The 20,134-nt window shown below is 43.3% G+C and overlaps 1 protein-coding gene across 1 annotated transcript in view; it reads right to left on the bottom strand.

The window, feature by feature from the left end:
• The window catches only part of LOC117666477 (unconventional myosin-Ia-like), an 84,240-nt gene extending 64,896 nt beyond the window's left edge, over positions 1 to 19,344 (bottom strand). Inside the window, exon 1 of the mRNA XM_060688963.2 lies at positions 19,193 to 19,344. The gene's annotated coding sequence lies outside the window, so the exon portion shown is untranslated. The remainder of the gene's footprint in view (positions 1 to 19,192) is intronic.
• Positions 19,345 to 20,134: the final 790 nt, after the last annotated feature.

The following is a 20,134-nucleotide window of genomic DNA, read 5'->3' as shown; positions in this document are numbered from 1 at the left end:
TCTTATATTTATTCAATTTATTATCTTTCTCTCAATTACACTGATACTTCCCTAAACTTCATGTTATGAACTAAGTTTCATCAGTCATTACATAACTAGAATACTATTTCCTTTGCACATACCACTGTTAAATTTATTATCAGTGAAATGTTACTTCTCTATTACGATGCTGTAAATTTATAGCGTGGTTACAGGTGAACAGGTTTATCACGGTTCTGTCAAAAGTTATTCTAGATGGGAAATATTCTTTAGTGCTTCATATTTTTTTCCCGAATGGGCAGTTCACTAGAGATGCAGTTTGATTTAAAGGGTAATGTATAAGTGGCAACACAGATGAAATACACTAAATTGGACGATTCTGTGTATTATCTGGACGTGAGACATTTTGATGAGCAAAAAATGTATCTTCCTCTTATAAAAAGAGTTTGTAGTAAAGTGCCTCATTACAGACTTAATTGACTGTAGTACCTAGGTACCTGTATCTTTATAATGATTTAGATATCTGCAATCATTCAGAACATCATTCCAGATGTTCATGATTCTACCAATAAATGTATGTAATAGTGGGAAGGACAACTCCTCAGATGCAGGTTTTGCCTCCTCTCATGCAGAGATTATTATTATTATTATTATTTATTAGATTTTTATACCGCCCCCTCTCCCGAAGGACTCGGGGCGGTGAACAGCCAGAATTCAAAAACATACAATATAAACATTAAAATACGTTTAAAACAGAATTAAATCCAAAATGGCTCCCCAATTTAAAACCCCATACCCATGCCCTATAAATAAGACGAATTTAAAATTTAAAATTTCCACAGTTAAAAGGGAGAAGAAACTAGGCCAGGCCAGCTTGATAGAATAGAAAGGTCTTAAGCGCGCGGCGGAAGGTGCGCAGATCCGGGATCCTACGTATCTCCGGGGGGAGCTCGTTCCAAATCGTAGGTGCCCCCACAGAGAAGGCTCTCCCTCTAGGGGCCGACAGCCGGCATTGTTTGGCCGACGGCACCCGGAGGAGCCCCTCTCTATGGGAGCGTACTGGCCGGTGGGAGGCTATTGGTGGTAGCAGGCGGTCCCGTAGATAACCAGGTCCTAAGCCATGGAGCGCTTTAAAGGTGATAACCAGAACCTTGAAGCGCACTCGGAAGACCACCGGGAGCCAGTGCAGCTCGCGCAGGAGAGGTGTTACATGGGAGCTCCATGACGCTCCCATCACCACCCGCGCGGCCGCACTCTGCGCCAGTTGGAGCCTCCGAGTGCACCTCAAGGGGAGCCCCATGTAGAGAGCGTTGCAGTAGTCCAGACGAGAGGTAACGAGGGCATGAGTGACTGTGTGTAGAGAATCCCGATCTAGATAGGGGCGCAACTGGCGGATCAGGCGAACCTGATGAAAAATCCTCCCGGTCACGGCCGTCAAATGCTCTTCTAAAGACAGCCGTGAATCCAGGAGGACACCCAAGTTGCGAGCCCTATCCGTGGGGGCCAATGATTCGCCCCCAATAGTCAGCGATGGCGTCAACTGACTATATCGGGATGTCGGAAACCACAGCCACTCGGTCTTGGATGGGTTGAGCCTGAGCCTGTTCCTCCCCATCCAGATCCGTACGGCCTCCAGGCACTGGGACATCACTTCAAGGGCATCGTTGGGGTGGTCCGGGGTGGAGATGTACAGCTGGGTGTCATCAGCGTACTGGTGGTACTTCACCCCGAAACCACGGATGATCTCGCCCAGCGGCTTCACATAAATGTTGAACAAAAGGGGTGAGAGGACCGATCCCTGCGGCACCCCACATATGAGGGGCCTCGGGGTCGACCTCTGCCCCCCTGTCAACACAGACTGCGACCGGTCGGAGAGAAAGGAGGAGAACCACCGTAGTACGGTGCCTCCCACCCCCAACTCTTCCAACCGGTGCAGCATGATACCATGGTCGATGGTATCAAAAGCCGCTGAGAGATCTAACAGGACCAGGACAGAGGAGCAACCCCTGTCCTGAGCCCTCCAGAGATCATCAACCAACGCGACCAATGCTGTTTCCGTGCTGTACCCAGGCCTGAAACCCGACTGGAACGGATCCAGATACGACGCTTCATCCAGGTACTGGGGAAGCTGTCCCGCAACCACACTCTCAACAACCTTCGCCACAAAACGAAGGTTGGAGACTGGACGATAATTAGCCAATATTGCCGGGTCCAGGGAAGGCTTCTTGAGGAGGGGCCTCACCACCGCCTCCTTAAGGGCGGCGGGGAAGACACCCTCACCCAATGAAGCATTTGTAATCCCCTGGAGCCAGCCTCGCGTCACCTCCCGGGAAGCCAGCACTAACCAGGAGGGACACGGGTCCAACAAACATGTGGTCGCGTTCAATCTACCCAGAATCCTGTCCACGTCATCTGGGGTCACAGGATCAAACTCATCCCAGATAACAGTCTCAAGACCCGCCTCTGTCGCTCTCGCTGGATCTACCCAGTCAGAGTCCAGACCTTCCCGAATCTGAGTGATTTTGTCATACAGATACTGAACAAAATCCTCGGCTCTTCCCTCCAAGGGGTCCTCCCGCGCTTCCTGATGAAGCAGGGAGCGGGTCACCCTAAACAGGGCGGCCGGGCGATTATCTGATGACGCAATAAGAGCAGCATAATGCGTACATTTTGCTGCTTTTATCGCCACTAGGTAAGTCCTAATATGGGATCTTACCAGTGTCCGGTCCGATTCAGAAAGGCTAGCTCTCCAACTACTCTCTAGGCGTCTTTTCTGGCGCTTCATCTCCCTCAGCTCCTCGGTAAACCAAGGCGCCAGGCGAGATCCACGCCAGGTCAGAGGCCGCAAAGGCACGACTCGATCCAGAGCCCCAGCGGCCGCCCTATCCCAGGCGGCCACTAGGTCTCCAGTCGAGGCGCGAGCCAGAACCTCAGGAATTGGCCCAAGCTCCGTCTGGAACCTATCGGGTTCCATCAGGCGCCTGGGGCGGTACCATCTTATCGGTTCCGCCTCCCTGCAGCGGGGTACTGCGGTACGAAGGTCAAGGCGAAGGAGAGAGTGATCCGACCATGACAAGGGCTCAATGACTACATCCCCTATCTCAAGATCACTCAACCACTGTCCAGAGACAAAAACCAAGTCCAGTGTGTTTCCCCCCATGTGCGTAGGGCCATGAATTAGCTGGGTCAGGTCCATGGCCGTCATGGAAGCCATGAACTCCCGAGCCACCTCAGACGTCTCACCCACGGACGGCAGGTTGAAATCCCCCATGACCATAAGTCTGGGGGTATCAACCGCCACCGCGGCGATAACGTTGAGTAGCTCAGGCAGGGTTGCTGCCACGTGGCAGGGAGCCAGGTACGTGATCAGCAAACCCATCTGAACCCCATGGCCCCACTTCACAAGGAGGGACTCACAACCAGCTGTCTGAGGTACAGTGGCCTCCCTCGGCCTAAGGCCTTCTCTAATAATAACCGCTACTCCCCCGCCCCTCCCCTGTGACCTCGGCTGATGGAATGCGTGGAAGCCTGGTGGGCACATTTCTACCAGAGGGACCCCTCCCTCTGGGCCCAGCCAGGTCTCCGTAATACCCGCCAGGTCCGCTCCCCCCTCCTGAACAAGATCACAGATGAGGGGGGCTTTATTTACTACGGACCTGGCGTTGCACAACATCAGACGAAGGCCCGGGCCATGAGGATCTGTGCAACCTGGCGAACGGGTGGAGCCTTGGGGGCCGGAACACCCTACCGCTTGGAGACAGCGGGTGCGTGCTCCCTTAACATGATATGGCCCCCTGCTCCCGCCATATCTACCCCTCCCACTCACAGTACTGATGGTAAAAACACAATCTGAACAAGCTCGACCCCTTCCATTGCCCCCGGATCCCGCACCCGCCCCGCCGCGCGTCGTGGCCGGGCCCAACCCTCCCCTTGGTGGGTTATCCCCCAAACCCACGACCCTAATTCCAATACCACCCCCCACCCCCCTCCCCAAACCCCTTAAAAGATTAGACATAGACAATTTTAAAAAACCCCGCAACCCCCTCTTTGCGACATGCCACCTCTCGGGGTTCCAAAGCCCGTCATCGAGGTAGGCCCTCGATAGAGTGGAGGGCCAAGCCTGCGAGAGGGGGGAGTCTCGCAGACCAAGAAGCTCCGCTGCTGAGTACAGTTTGGTCATAGTGGCTAGACATGACCATATCCTGAGGGTCCTTAAAAAGGACAGGGGAGAGGACAGAGAAATTGGGAATCTCACACATAATTCACAGGACCAAGTCCACTGTCCCCTCACAACAGAGGACACAGTCACAATCCACAACGCACCAGCATATGTAAGCATGCCATAAACATAATGCAGAAAAGTCAATAAATGCATATACAATGAGAACCAAGCCTGATCTTCCTTCTCAATGTGGCCATGCAGGATAAATAGCACAGAAATCTGAAATGGACTATTAATACCTCAGTGCATAATCTCCAAGGAAATTATGACTGCAATATTTCCACATACTATACTATTCCACAATACAGGTAATCCTCATTTAGTGATCACAGTTGGGATCAGCAACTCAGTCATTACGCAAAGAGGTCATTAAGTGGACCCTTTTTAGTCAGGTTATGGGACAGAAATGGCATTGGTCGCCCTTGTTGAAGATCTCTGGCAAGAGTGGGATGAGGGTAGTACCACCATCCTCGCTCTCCTTGATCTCTCAGCAATCTTCTATATCATCCATAACAATAGCACTTAGACTTATATAGCACTTCACAGTGCTTCACAGACCTCTCAATGCGGATTACCGAGTCAGCCTATTGCCCCCAACAATCTTGGTCCTCATTTTACCAACCTCGGAAGGATGGAAGGCTGAGTCAACCTTGAGCCTGGTGAGACTTGAACTGCCAAACTGCAGGCAGCTGGCAATCAGCAGAAGTAGCCTGCAGTACTGCATTCTAACCACTGCACCACCACAGCTCTTAGTTTGTTTTTTTTAAAAGCTTTTTATTTTTTAAAACAAACAAACATTTAATACATCAGCCATTCCTTCCGTGTGGCATCTCGGTGTTGTCTCCAATTGTTCTTCTTTTTGTTACTTCTTCTGTCTTCGTTCTCATCGAATCAATTACAACAATTCATCACTAACAAAATATTCTGATTGTGGCATTTTTATATATAACTATTAATTTACTTATTTATATCTCTTTTCTAACCCACCGCAGCTCTTATTATGGTATCATCCATCAGGGTATCCTTTTGGACTGGCTGAGGGGTTTGGGGCTGGGCAGTACAGTTTTGGCTCCTTTCTCCAAGGCCGGTCCCAATCCGTGTTGATAGGGAGTGAGAGGTCCATCCCACAGCTGCTCCTCTGTGGCATGCCACAGGGCTTGGTACTCTCTCCATTCCTTCAAACTGCTTCAAGATTTGTAAATGTCTATGGAGATTCCAGGTCATGGTTGTCCCAAAGGTGCTTTTCTGAAAGGCAACTGGACTTTCTTTGTATTTCCCTTGAAGACATTTTGCTTCTCATCCAAAAAGCTCCTTCAGTTCTGACTGAATGGTGGGGGCAAGGGGGAATGGAAAGATTTATATTCCTTGCAGTCATTGTAGACATCGAAGGAGGAGAGCTACATTGGAATTGGAAGGAGTCTGGTTACATCTTGTCCATTCACAGATGTTATGCATCCAAAAAAGTTACCCGAAGTTCACAAAACTCTAAGCCTTCTAATAAATCTGCGAAGTAAATTTATTACTTGGAAAGGGTACTACCAGTGTCCTCCTTTTTTTTTTTTTAACAAATCTAATAGCATTTTCCCATGAGGGTAGCTTTTTATGTACTGTTTATCCAGTTTTATTTTATGAAGTATTAAGAGTCCCTCAGGATTGTGATGGTCACTAAATGTGATTGGTAGACAGCCAGATCGTCTTCTCTCCACTGCTCTTCGCAAACCTCCTTTAACAACTAGCCAATGATATTTATTTCTACATTAAAATTTCCAAAGGGGATCTAAGTTAACATTGTGCAAAAACCTCTAAACCGTTGTAGCCCTTTATGGGATTCTTGGACTAGAGATGCAAAGTTGTTGCTTTCAATAAGACAAACCTCATCCCTTCCAACCAAGTGAAACATACCAATATTTCTGTTGAAGCAGCCTCATGTTATACTGGGCTACGAACTTTTAAGAAGTCACAAGATTTTAGCTGTGTTTATTCAAGATGCCAACAAAATGTTTTATCTCATTTTATTACTATATCAATGTTCTTTTTTGGATGATTATAAACCTTGTTAGCTGTTCCAGAGTTGCTTAGTGAGAGGGTGGACAGATAGGCTTATTAAGTAATTAAACGAGCAACCAAGCAAAACCATATTCAGCTAGTTCACGGGTGTGAAACTTGATAGCGTCACCTGACGTCATGTGATGTATCGCAACTTTTTTGCCTTTGCAAAGCCGGTGTGGGTGTGGCCTGCATGTGATGTATCCGGCCTGCGGGCTGCCAGTTTGACACCCCAGACATTGCTAGTTTATGGCTTGAAATCCTAGTTCATGGTTTAGCCTGTGGGTTTGTTCCGTAAACGATTGTAGGAGCACTGCTCTATATTCTTTTAATTCAAAAAGAAACAATGCTGTGGCTTTGAGCATCTGGTATTCTCTTTATAGAAGAGGCAAGAACAAGTTAGCAAATATTCTAATGAATGCAGCCTCCTCCCTCTTAGAACATAAGTGGAGAGGTAGAATGTAATGCCCAACTCTGAATTGTGGACCCAAAGATGCTTTTTCAAAAGGCAACTGGACTTTCTGGTTTTTCTTTGAAGATGTTTCGCTTATCATCCAAGAATCTTCCTCAGCTCTGAATTGTGGATTCCTCCCTCCCTCTCTCTCTTTGATCAATATAGCTAGGTTGGTTTTTCAAGGGAAATATGTATAGGAAGGCCTAAAGACTACCATTTCGGAAATGTTTTGGGTATATCTCCTTCTTTCCTTCCACCCGTCACATATACATCCTGCAGCCCCATTGATTCCTACACCAGCTGACAGCTGTGGGTGATGCAACTTCCTGCTCTAGTTCAGTCTTTGCCAGCCCATTACCCCATGCTTCTCAGTGGCATTTAACCTCTTTCCTTCTGGTTCCAAAGCATTGCTCCCTGCAAAAAGTAACACCCTCCCCCCGGAATAGTTTGCTACTGGGGCCTTCTTCAAAAGGAATTGCCATTTTGTAAGCAAATCAAATGAACTGGTCACCTAGACTTGCAGTCCAAAATCTAGAGACTACCAGCCAGTGGTGGGTTTCTACTGGTTCGCCCTGGTTCGGGCAAACTGGTAGTGGTGGCGGTAGGAGGCTCCACCCACCCACCTGGACATCATCACGGATGCTCTGTGCATGTGCAGAAGGTTTTGTGCATGCGCAGAAGTGCCCCATGCTCACGCGCTCATGTGAGCGCTCCCCGTTCCAAACCAGTAGCAAAGGTAAGTGGAACCCACTACTGCTACCAGCTGTATCTGCAGGATCCTGTTGGCTTCAGCAAAAGATTGAAAGCAGAATTGTGGCATCAGTTGAAAGCTCCACCCTTTGGGGGCCTGTGTAGGACTCCACAATGCACTTGGAAAGTGGCGGGACTTGCATTGAGACACTGTGATGCTGCTTTTGACAGCTTGGTTCCTTCTTGCCTGCCCCTCCAAGGATGCTGCAAGGGCCTACCGCCAAGACAGAATAGAAATCTCAAACTCATCCACAGATCTTAAGCCCTAACATCCAATTATTTTAGCTTATCTGGGAGCCTTGATACACTTTGAACCGCAGAACCCCAAGAAGAGGGGTTTCTTTCGGGATATTGCTAAATTATTATATACATTATTTTTATTCCATCATTTGTCCAATAAGACTTCCCAAAAAATCACAACATGTGATAAGCCATGTCTATCAAAAAGCTTCAGAATCAAGCCCAACGTTGAGAAACAGCGATTTTAAAATGCTTAAGTAAAAATGTTTTCCTACAGTGTCTAACGGCTACTATAGACATGTTTGGCACACTTTCTTAGCCAAGAATATTTGAGAAGCTGGGGTCCACCACTGAAAAAGCGGTCTTCTTGGCCCTGACAGATACATTTCCAAAGGAAAAAAAACCCCTTAGAACTTTGGTAGAAGTACTTAAGTCACTGGACAGCTTGCCTTAAAGAAAAGGATTCCTTTTGCTCTCAAGCTATGTGGAGTCTTCAAAGGAAAATACCATCCTCCTGTACTGGAGCCAGAAATGAATTAGCAATCAAAGCTGTTTTGTTGTTAAAGCTGAAGTAATGTATATAAATCAAATGACAGCCGTTAATGTCTACTATACCGCACAGCTGAAGCTTTTTTCATTGCTGAATATCCATGCCAGAAATAGTTTCAGCATCACATTTTTGCCCACGATGCAGTTATCAAACATGCAGAGTGTTCCCCCTCTCTCCACTAGAGAACAATGATTTGAATCCTGTAATTATTTTTATCCTGCCTTTTTTCCAAGAAGCCTGGTTCACTTCCCGAATTTTATCTTTACAAGAAGGTGTATTAGAAGGTGGGCTGTGCTCGCCAAAATGTATTGCTGCTTCTACAGAATAATAGAGTTGGAAGGGATCTTGGAGATCTTCTAGTCCAACCCCTGTTCAAGCAGAAACTATTCAGACAAGTGGCTGTCCAGTCTTTTTTTAAAAGCCTCCAGTGATGAAGCATCTACAACTTCTGAAGGCAAGTCGTTCCTCTGGTTAAATGTTCTCACTGTCAGGAAATTTCTCCTTAGTTCTAGGTCGCTTTTCTCCTTGATTAGTTTCCATCCATTGTTTCTTGTCTTGCCTTCTGGTTGCTTTGGAGACTAGGTTGACTAGTCCTCTTCTTTGTGGCAGCCCCTCAAATATTAGAACATTGCTATCATGTCACCCTTAGTCCTTCTTTTCTCTAGACTAGCCATAGCCAATTCCTGCAACCTTTCTTCATATATGTTATCTCCAGGATCCTAATTATCTTTGTTGCTTTTCTCTGCATTCTTTCCAAAGTCGTAACATCTTTTTAATAATGTGGTGACCAAAACTGGATGCAGCATTCCAGGTGTGGTCTTACTAAGGTTTTATAAAGTGGTACTAATACTTCATGTGATCTTGCCTCTATCCCTCCTTCTTTACCAGCATTAGCAACCAAGGATTGCATTAGCTGTTTTGGCTGCTCTGGCACACTGCTGGCTCATATTTATATGATTGTCCACCAGGACTCCAAGACCCAGGGGTGGGTTCTAAAATTTTTTACTACCGGATCTGTGGGCGTGGCTTATTTTGTGGACGTGGCTTGGTGGGTGTAATGTGACTTGGTGGGCGTGGCCAACTTTTTTTTTTTTAACTTTTAAAAGCATTTTTTCTACAACCTTAAGAGGTTGCAGAAAAAAAATGCTTTTAGGAGCCTCTGACGATCAGGCAACTGAGCTGGGATCGCCAGAGGCTTTTAAAGGCATTTGTTTTCCTACATTTTTTTTTTTTTTTGTAGAAAAAAAAATGCCTTTAAAAGCCTCTGGCAATCCCAGCTGAGCTGCGCGATCATCAGAGGCTTTTTTTTTTTTACTTTTAAAAGCATTTTTTTGGCCGAAGAGGTTGTAGAAAAAATGCTTTTAAAAGTAAAAAAAAAAAAAAAGCCTCTGATGAGGTGGCGGGGTAAGTGAGCAGGTGACCGGGCCGGGGACCAGTTCGGGGACGTGGCCAGCCAATGTTATTACCGGTTCTCCGAACTACTACAAATTTTTACTACTGGTTCTTGCGAACTGGTGCGAACCGAGGGCAACCCACCACTGCCAATACCCCTTTCACAGTTATTGCTTTTGAGCCAGATTTCACCTAATCTGTCCTTATACATTTGGTTTTTTCTGCCTAAGTGTAAATCCTTACTTTCCTCTACTTTTGGTTCTTCTGAAAGAACCAAAATGCCATCGCTGCTATGAACCACTCCTCAAAAAGTCTTGAGCGATCACATTTCTCCCCTGCTTTATTAGATGGAAGCCACAGACCAGAAGGATTCTGCAATAATTCAAAAGCAATACCTTCCCGCTCAGCTAATCCAGCTCCTGCACTGATTCTGCTCTCTGTAATGTTCAGTATCACCAACCCAGGGGTGAAATGCTATTGGTTCGGACTGGTTCAGCTGAACCAGTAGCGATGGCGGCGGGTGGTTCAGAGAACTGGTAGCGACAGCAGCATGAGGCTCCGCCCACCCACCTGGTCATCATTTGCATATGCGCAGAGGGTCCGCATGCATGCATGCACTTCCAAACCAGTAGGGAAAGTAAGTAGATTTCACCCTTGCACCAACCCATATTCTGAAGTCTACCAAACAGGTTCTTCAGTATATAAAGGGATGGGCTTTTTTCACCTAGGAATTGCACAAACTACCACTGGGAAATGGCAGTATCCAATCTGTTTTCTGGTGATAAAGATCTTTTATGGCCGCTCTAATGACCGTGTTAAGAGGGACCAGTCGATTAGTGCTGCTGACAGAGCTTTATCGTACTTTCTTGCTGAATCTTCTCTTGAGTAAATAACCACTGACTCAACTTAGACAAGGGCTAAATGCTTTGCTAAGTAAGATTGCATAAGGATGGTGAAGCCATGCCAGGAAAATGTCTGCCTTGGCTCCCTGCTCTCCCATTTCACCCTTAGTCAGCATCCTAAGGGAAAAAAATATACATGCATACGCAAATGCAGACTGCAACTGCCAGTACCACAGATCCAAACAGAAAGAATTTTTTAATAAATTCTTGAAATTATAATTTTTCTAAAAATTGTATGTCTCGATACCTGCCAGCTGGAAGGAAAAAAATACACAGCTGAAATACCTTTTCATTGCAGCCTTCTCATGCACATTATATTAGACAGGCTTAGTGTGTGGGCCTATGATCACACAAATTAATATTTCATATAAAGACTGCCAACAGAATGTCCTCTATGTGTATTGACAGTATACATTCCAGAAATTTACAGCCAGCCACCAGGTTGCCTGGTTAGAGATTGTTGTGCTGCTTAAACGTGAAATAAAACCAAAACAAACTGGAAGGAGGATTTGAGCAAGTAAATAAATTCAAGGATATGATTCAACATTCTTGTTTTCAAATGCCGACTGTAAAAAATTAATTATGAGATATGCGTATAGTAAAATTGAGTTGACCATTCCATTTTAACATTATTACCTCAAGATTCATCAGCCAAGCTTAAGAGTCTTTTTAGATACTGACTGGGAAGCAAATTTCAAATTAAGCATGACGTTTTAGAGGCAAGAGGGCAGAATTGTTGAATGTTAGAATCCGAACAAATTCCATTTGACCTTGATATAAAAGATCACTTACTAAAAATTGAAATGGTTAGAGCCATTTATAGAACATAATTACATGATGTAAGGTTCTACTTTTAGCTACCTTATGCTAACAGAATTCATACATTGCACCAAGCTACAATGTGGTTTGTTCGTTTTATGGGCTTGTTCATTTTGCATAAGGTTGCCTGCCATAATTGGCTTACAAGACCCCCATATAGAACATACAGAATATTTGTACATACAGATAATCCTCACTTTAACAACTGATCGCTTAGCAGCCATTCAAAGTTATGATTGACTTTCCCCGAGTTACTTACAATCTGGTTTTGAAGTTCTGACATCTGTCCACCCCCATGTCATGCGGCATGTATGGTCATTTGCAACATCCCGCAGTTGTGTGATTGTGATTTACAACATTTGTTGCCAACTGGCATTTACTTCCCATTGTACAATGGGTTCACTTCAGGGGTGGGTTCTAAATTTTTTTACTACCGGTTCTGTGGGTGTGGCTTATTTTGTGGGTGTGGCTTGATGATCATGTGACAATTATTTAGGATTTAGCAGAGGTACTGGTCTACCAGGCTTTTAACTGCTTGCAGAGCTGTACCGATCTACCCATTTATTTTTGCAGGCACTGATCTACTCATGTATTTTTGCAGGCACTGGTCTACCCATTTATTTTTGCAGGCACTGATCTACTCATGTATTTTTGCAGGCACCAGTCTATTTGTTTTCTTTTAACACTGATCAGCTGTAGGGCGGCCCTTTGAAGCCCCGCGACAAGAGTTTAAACAAGAGTTTTTTTCCCTCTAGCCATCAGCTGGGACTCAGGAGGCAGCAATAGATTGGGGGTAGGACCAAATAAAAGGTAAGACTAACGCAGGGGTGGGGGGGGCAGGAGGGGAGAACTGCTTCGGTGATATCATATTGTCACCACTACTAGCTTGGCGGAACCAGGCGGAACCGGGTGGAACCCACCACTGGTTCACTTAGCATCCATTGCCATCACATTAAAAAAAATCATAAAATCAGTCAAGGTCATGTGGTGACCCGCTTAACCTGCACACTTACAACCAAAATTATGGGCTCAATTATGATTGTAAGTCGAGGACTATCTGTGTATATAAACAAATATTGTATATAGGAAAATCCACCCAAAACCTATCTAGATATTAGTTTTTCATCCTGTAGAAATTCCTTTGAATAAGCAAGGGAGCTCTCTTTTCACATTCCACTTACCCCAAAACCCCTTTGCCATTACATGTAATGATGAGGTTATCCATTCAGTTGTGTTTGACACTTGGATTATATGCAAATTATAACTAATTCAAAAGAGGACAAATTGAGAGAGGCTATCAGAAAATGACAGTGAGGCATGGAGACAGAGAGACAATTCTTTATATGAGGATTGGCTGCTAGGCTTCCTTTTCAAGTTCTTTTGTTCACCCTATTTACAATATATCTTCCAATTTCCTCTGACAACTTATCCCATTTCATGCATATTGTTATAGATAGGAAATTAGACCAGTAATTCCTTTTCCTTTAATTCAAGCTAAACTTGCTGTGTCTCAATGTTAACAAAAAAAAAAAAAAAGAGGCTCTAGAGATTTCTCTTCTGGAGGAAAGTTAACTCCTTCCTCTTCTTCTGCAAATTTCCCCTGTCTTTTGGATGCCAAACTATTTCTTATCTCACTTGCTCTTCTCTGAAACGACTAGACTTTTTGGGCGCCTTTGCCAAATTGTTGTAACACAAAGTACAGTAGATGTGGCAAAAATTTAGCTTCAGCTAAACTGACAACGAAGGGGACAAATCTGTAATAAGGAAAGGGGAATACTCTGTGTTTAAAAGAAGGATTTTGTTGTGAGGTAGCTAACAATAGTTTTGAATCACCTTTCCAGTAAAAAAGCTCAGACAATACACTTACACAATCTGGTGCCTCTACCACAAGCAAATACCAGGATGTTCAACAGGATATCAGTAGTATATGTGTGTGCAAAACAAGAAGGTTATTATACATCAAGTGCATATTTAACAATATGTTTTGGCCCTACAACAAAATATAGGTAATCCTTGACTTACGACCACAGCTGAGCTCAAAATGTCTGTTATTAAGCAAGACAGTTGTTACATGAGTTTTGCCCCATTTTACAAGTTTTCTTATCATAATTCTTCAATGAATCTGGCTTCCCCATTGATTTTGCTTGTCAAAAGGTCACAGTGACCCCAGGGACATTACAACCATCCTTAAATATTTGCCAGTTGCCCAGCTCCCAAATTTTGACCACGTGACCATTGGGATGCAATGGTCGTATGAAAAACAGTCATAAGTCACTTTCCTCAGTGCCGTTGTAATTTTAGTCCCTAAATGAGTGGTTGTAAGTCAAGGACTAATTGTTGCACTTCACTTGAAAGCTATCGTAGCTGGGCTACAAAACTTAACCTGACCATTACCTGGGATCAAAGAGAGTCAGAAAAAGCCAACTTTTTACTGCCTCTTAGTCATGATTTAGATTATTGAAGTCTTAAGTGTAACTTCCTATCCTTGTGGTTTTCTTGGTAAAAAGAAAAAAGGGAGCAGTTGATTATTGTCTCTTCCAGTGTAGTATGAAGCCTTTGCCATTGTCACCAAGGAGACCAGCCTGGTGTAGAAACTATGGGGTCACTAGGAGTCAAAAAAAAAAATAAATCTTGATGGCGCATAATCAATCATTCAATCATGGTAACTGACTCGACCTGCTTTTATTCAGAGGACTATAGAGATAACCTTGAGGAATAGAATGCCAAAAGCATTAAATAAACAACAGCTCAATGCTGGGAAAGGAGAACTTACATGAGAAAGAACCTCAGCATAACTCTGCCTTGATTCTGTTTTATATAAGGGAGGAAATGTCTCCTTAGTTCCAGGTGGCTTCTCTCCTTGATTAGTTTCCATCCATTGTTTCTTGTCCTGCCCTCAAGTGTTTTGAAAAATAAGTTGACCTCCCCTTTTCTTTCTGAGAGCTATAATCCTAATGTATCAGGAGAGGGCAAGTTGGGGAAGATTGGCATCTGGCCAATGACTGGCCACTCTTTTCACATGGGTGCAGAACTGCTGAACTGCAGGAGCCCTACCCACAGCCCCACCAACATAGGACCTTCCTCTTTGCTCTAGGAGGAGAGGGCAGGGGTCTCTCCCAGCTTGACAGCCTGCGATTCTTTGAGTTGAAAAAGCCCCTGAAAAATTGCATGAAAGCCTAGAGATCTTCATTTGCTAGAAAGCAAGAAGCACTCCCACCAGTGCCCATCTGTGATAAATACCTGATTATCTGTACATAATGGTTGCCTTCCTTCCTTCCTTTTTATATTTCAAAAACACATAACTTAAATAGAAAAAGCTGGGGGGGGAGGGGAATAGGAAAATGGGGGGAGGGACTACAAAACAAAATTTTGTACAAAATAAAATGTACCAAAAAACATACAAAATTTTAAAAAAGCAAAAATTCACTAAGTAAAAAAAAATAAATTTAAGAATAAAGAAAAATTTTAAAAGAAGAAAGAAAAGAAACGCACTTATTCTTACAAGTGTTCCAAGATCAACATACCATCAGCTATCTTTTTAGAGCACCACCTACTTTATAGCACTTCATAAAACTGCCAGCCTTCACCTTTGATTTGTCAGGTTATCCTGGACTTCGCACATAGCCATAATATTTCAATAACCTTATCTGGTTTGCTTAAATAAACTCTCCAACTGCAATAAGTAATACTTTACTCCCCTGGCAACAGCCAGGAATGAAGGAAGAGGATGTCATTATCTAGTTTGCAAGAAATCCCTTGTGCAATTTACAGTACAGGTAGCCCTCAACTTAAAACTGTTCATTTAGTGACCGTTGAAACTTACAACGGCACTGAAAAAAGTGACTTATGTCCATTTTTCACACAACCGTTTCAGGATTCCCATGGTCATGTGATCAAAATTTGGCCGCTTGGTAACTGGCTCGTATTTATGACGGTCGCAGTGCCTTGGGGGTCACTTTTTGTGACCTTCTGACAAGCAAAGTCAATGGGGAAGTCAGGTTCACTTAACAACCTTGTTACTAACTTAACAAACTGTAGTGGTTCACTTATCAACTGTGGCAAGAAAAGTCATAAAATGGGGCAAAACTCACTGAACAACTGCCTTGTTTAACAACATAAATTTTGGTCGTAAGTCGAGGACTACCTGTGTAGCATGCAGCAGCTTACAGAGCAGAAACTATTTTAGGTCTATTTTTCTCTTGTCATGGATGCAAGCTATGGACCCTCCAGCTTCAGACATATATTGTAGGCTTTAAGCTCTTGGTGGAAGGGTGAATGTCTGGCATCCATGAGATTACACAGAGAATAGGTAGATCTATCAGATCTTGGCTGCAAAAGTCCAAATGGCCATTAGATCTATCTATCTATCTATCTATCTATCTATCTATCTATCTATCTATCTATCTATCTATCTATCTATCTATCTATCATCTATCTATCATCTATCTATCATCTATCTATCTATCTATCTATCTATCTATCTATCTATCTATCTATCTATCTATCTATCTATCATAATTTATTGGCCACCCATCTTACCATGGAGTAACTCTGGGCAGCTAGATATGTAGAAAACATTAATAATTTGTTGTCCAGCTTTTTGCAGCCCAGAATCTATCTTTAAGTCAGAATCAGAGGAAGGATGGACAACAGCTCACTGGACAGGAAAGAGAGATGGAGATGGAGTACAGGTAGCCCTCGACTCACAACAGTTCATTTAGTGACCATTCCAAGTTAGAACGGCACTGGAAAAAGTGACATGACCATTTTTGATATAATCGTTACAGCATCCGTGTGGTCGCGTGATCAAAATTCAGATGCTTGGCAACTGATTCATATTTATGGCTGTTGCAATGCCTTGCCCCTTTGTGACCTTCTGACAAGCAAAGTCAGTGGGGAAACCAGATTCACTTAACAACCAGGTTACTAACTTATCAACTGCAGTGATTCACTTATCGACTGTGGCAAGAAAGGTTGTAAAATGGGGTAAAATAGTCACCGATTTACGATTTGCAATTCAAGGTGTTGGTTGTCACTTTTAAAGCCCTTCATGGCTTGGGACCAGGTTATCTGAGGGACTGTCTTTTGCCGGTCACATCTACCTGACCCACCAGAGTGGGGAGGCAAGGAATGTTGCGGGTCCCATCCCCTAGGCAGATACACCTGGTGGGACCCAGAAAAAGGGCCTTCTCCATGTGGCTCCTTGTCTCTAGAACATCATTCCCCCAGAGATTAGAATGGCCCCCACTCTAACACTCTTCTGGAAGGTGCTGAACACCTGGTTGTGCCAGCAGGCCTGGGGAACGCAGAGCGGGATAGAGTCCATTAAAGGGCTCTTGTGACGTGTTGTTGACGGGGCGTGGCGTTATTTTATTATATTAATTTATTATATGATTATTCTCTTTTATTCGTTTTATTGTTTTATATATGAAGTATTTATATTTCTGTAATCCGGCTTGAGTCGCCATGTGCGAATAGGCGGCAATATAAATTTCCTAAAATAAAATAAAATAAAACAAACAAACAAACAAATAAAATTCGCTTAACAAAAGTTTCATTTAGCAATAGAAACCTTGGGCTCAGTTGTGGTCGTAAATCGAGGACTACCTGTATAATCTTGGCTTCGCTTCCTGAAAGCCACGGCATTCCACCCTAAGAGGGAGGTCATTCTCACAGAAACAAAGAAGTGCCTCATGCTTACTTTTGGAGAAAGCATGTGTGCAGCGTGAACATAATTAGTCTTCTTAAATCTGATGGGTGATAATGGGAATGAACAAGTCAAAGTTCTCCAGTACAGGCAAAGCTCAATCATGTTCTTGTATCCTTATGATTAAAGGGCTCTTTAGGCTAAACATTACAGACTGAAGCCATTAACATAGTTAATTATTGTTGGCTTTGCTGAATTAGGTAATACAAAAGAAGTAATACAAATGCCTACAAGTGGTGAACAGCTGCCGAATTTCAGGAAGACACTTTATTGTTCTACTTCTGAGCAGGAGAAAGATGAATGGCCGGGAGTGGAGAGAAATGGCAAGTTCATTGTCCTAGTCATTTAGCTGAAAGAGGCAGAAATAACAATCTCTTTTTCTCTCTGATGTAAGGAAGTAATACTTGTCCTCATATGCTAGTTTCCCTTTGCTTAGGCTCACCTTGTGTATTGGCACAACATTCTTGTCACAAAACTGAACTAGCACTAACCCTTGATTGTTTTACTTTCAGTTCCTTTAAGAAGAAAAAATTAAATTGGCTAAAGGAAAAGAATACACATAAACATGTATTAAGAATATACTGCCGCCTCAGGATCGAGGAGAGGAGAGGAGAGGAGAGGAGAGGAGAGGAGAGGAGAGGAGAGGAGAGGAGAGGAGAGGAGAGGAGAGGAGAGGGAAAGGGGGGAAGGGGGGAAAGGGGGAAGGGTGAAAGGGGGAAAGGAAATAGTTTTCCATGTTGGAATTTCTCACTTACAGACCATCATAGCTTTATTTACAACTGCTTTATTTACAGATTCTAACATTCACTGCAGCTATTGAAAACACATTCTGGGAAATATTATTTCCAAAATAATATGCTTTGAGTATTTATGAATGAAAACAGTCATTGTAGAACAACAATTCTAGCTAGGTCAACCCATTAACCCCAAATAAATAATTTCTTGAATATGAATAAAAGGCTATATTGGTAGACAAGCATACCTCTACTAGCATTATTCGCTTCCACTATTTGTACATTATTTCTCAGCAGAGAACTCCCTCCAAGCTTCAGGTTCAGCATTTTAAAAACCAGAATTCTGACTTGGTTTAGCAATTTGGCTAATCCACCGCAAGATTTCTGTCATACATCTCAGAAAATTGGTTCCAACCATGCATTGAAAGAACACAGGCATGTTGTTTATGCAACCTCTCACCTGCTCTAAGGAAAATGTTGTCTTTTGATGAGCTGTGAGTTACTTGAGATTGTTGATGCTGCTGCCCACAGACTTCAGCCTTTTCCTCTGCCTGCAAAGCCCATATTCACATGTTTCTTTTTTGCCACCAACTTATGGCTAATCACACTGGACATGCCCTGATCTCCATCTTTTCTCTCATCCAGAGGCTACATCCTTCTACATAGATGGCCCTCTGCATATTATTCAACCATTGGGAAACCATGTCATCTAACCGTAACTTGCTCAGCTAAGAAACCATTGTCCTAAAAGGTTACATCAGTAAGAAAGAGAAGAAAAAAAAATCTTTTTCTGCATTGCCGACTAATCAAAATCTGTGCCTACTATGTATTTAACACTGAAACCAGAATTGTGGTTGCCACCACTGTACACTTGATCTCCACACCTCCTTTATTAAGAAATTAGGTACAATCAAGCTCCAGAAGCAGATTGCTTTCTCTTCGTGCTTTCTTTTTTAATTAGCATGTCCTTGACTATATATAAATAATAACACACAAACACACACACATCTGCCTCTCCGTTTATGCTTTTTGGCATCACCCCAGGAAGTATTAAGGAGGGAGGAAGAGAGAGAATAAGCTTTTAACTCTTCCTCACAAAAGCACAAACTAGACAAACTTTACACAAGGATTTCCTGCAGACAAAAGCTGTCTCCTTTATAGGGAGAGGGTTGTAATAACACAGAGAGTATGTCTGACTAGAAAACAAACAACAACATTTCAAGGATGTAGATTTCCTATGTAACAGAGGTTTAAAAAAATGAGAGGAGGGGTGTTTTGGGCCTGACTGTGAAAAAAATCTGATCTAGCTGCAAAGGGATGAGCTTGGAAGTAAAGATTCCTGAGAAGCAAAGGAGCTATACTCTGTAAAAGAAATCCCAAGGCAGGGGCAGACTCACCCTGATAAGGAAGGAGATTCTGAGTTTCTATCTCAGAGATTCTTCACTGTCCCAGCCTGGATGGAAGGCAAGAGAAATGACCGACAACTCCAGTTCAGCAGGAGCTGTCCATAGTTTATGACTTCTGAACCGTCGTCTTGATAGCAGGGCTCTCTCTGCCACACCCACTTCCTTTTTGCGTTGCCAGTCATCCCTGCCCTTCTCCTCCTCCTCTAGGAGCAAAAAGCTGCCAAGTCAACAGGATTAATCATTACTTCCTCGTAAAAGTGATCATCGGTACGATAGGTGGATGAATGTACCTGGAGTTTATATAGTGCAAGTATCTTAAAGAGGCTTTTTATGAAGACGCTTCCATCCTCCTGAGGTCAGTAAAATAAGGATCCAGATTGTTGGGGGCAATACGCAAATAATGCTTACATTGTGAACCATCCAGAAAGTGCTGTAGAGCACTATGGGGCGGCATATAAGTGTAAATGTTATGTGTTCTGTACACATAGATACACAAGATACTGTAAGTATTTAACATGCCCGAGATCCTTGCCAATGAGTTTATCTAGTATCCAGGGCAGAGAGCAGTGTTAGTGCTACCATAATGGCTTCCTCAAATTGCTGTGGCTTTTTCATTTTCCTCCAGGGAGAAAAGTAAAGTCATTTGCTTTTATGGAAGAATCTGGAAAAAAAAAAATACTTAGAGATACTATTGCAAGAGTATCCCCCAGCTTCTATCTGTTCGAGTAATTAAGCAACCAGATTCCTCTTGTTGACTCCTTGATTTGTAGTGTAAGTAGACCTTGACAACCACAATTGAGCCAAAAAGTTCTGTTGCTAAGCAAGACAGTTGTTAAGTGAGTTTTGCCCCCATTTTATGACCTTTCTACTGCTAGATGATGCCAAAAAAAAAAAAAAAAAAAAAAAACCCCACCCACTTTCGGTTATATAAAA

The sequence above is a fragment of the Pantherophis guttatus genome, chromosome 2, assembly GCF_059756535.1.
Source record: "Pantherophis guttatus breed Tessera chromosome 2, ASM5975653v1, whole genome shotgun sequence".
In the NCBI taxonomy this organism is placed as follows: Eukaryota; Metazoa; Chordata; class Lepidosauria; order Squamata; family Colubridae; genus Pantherophis; species Pantherophis guttatus.
This window is presented reverse-complemented; position numbering and strand designations above follow the sequence as displayed.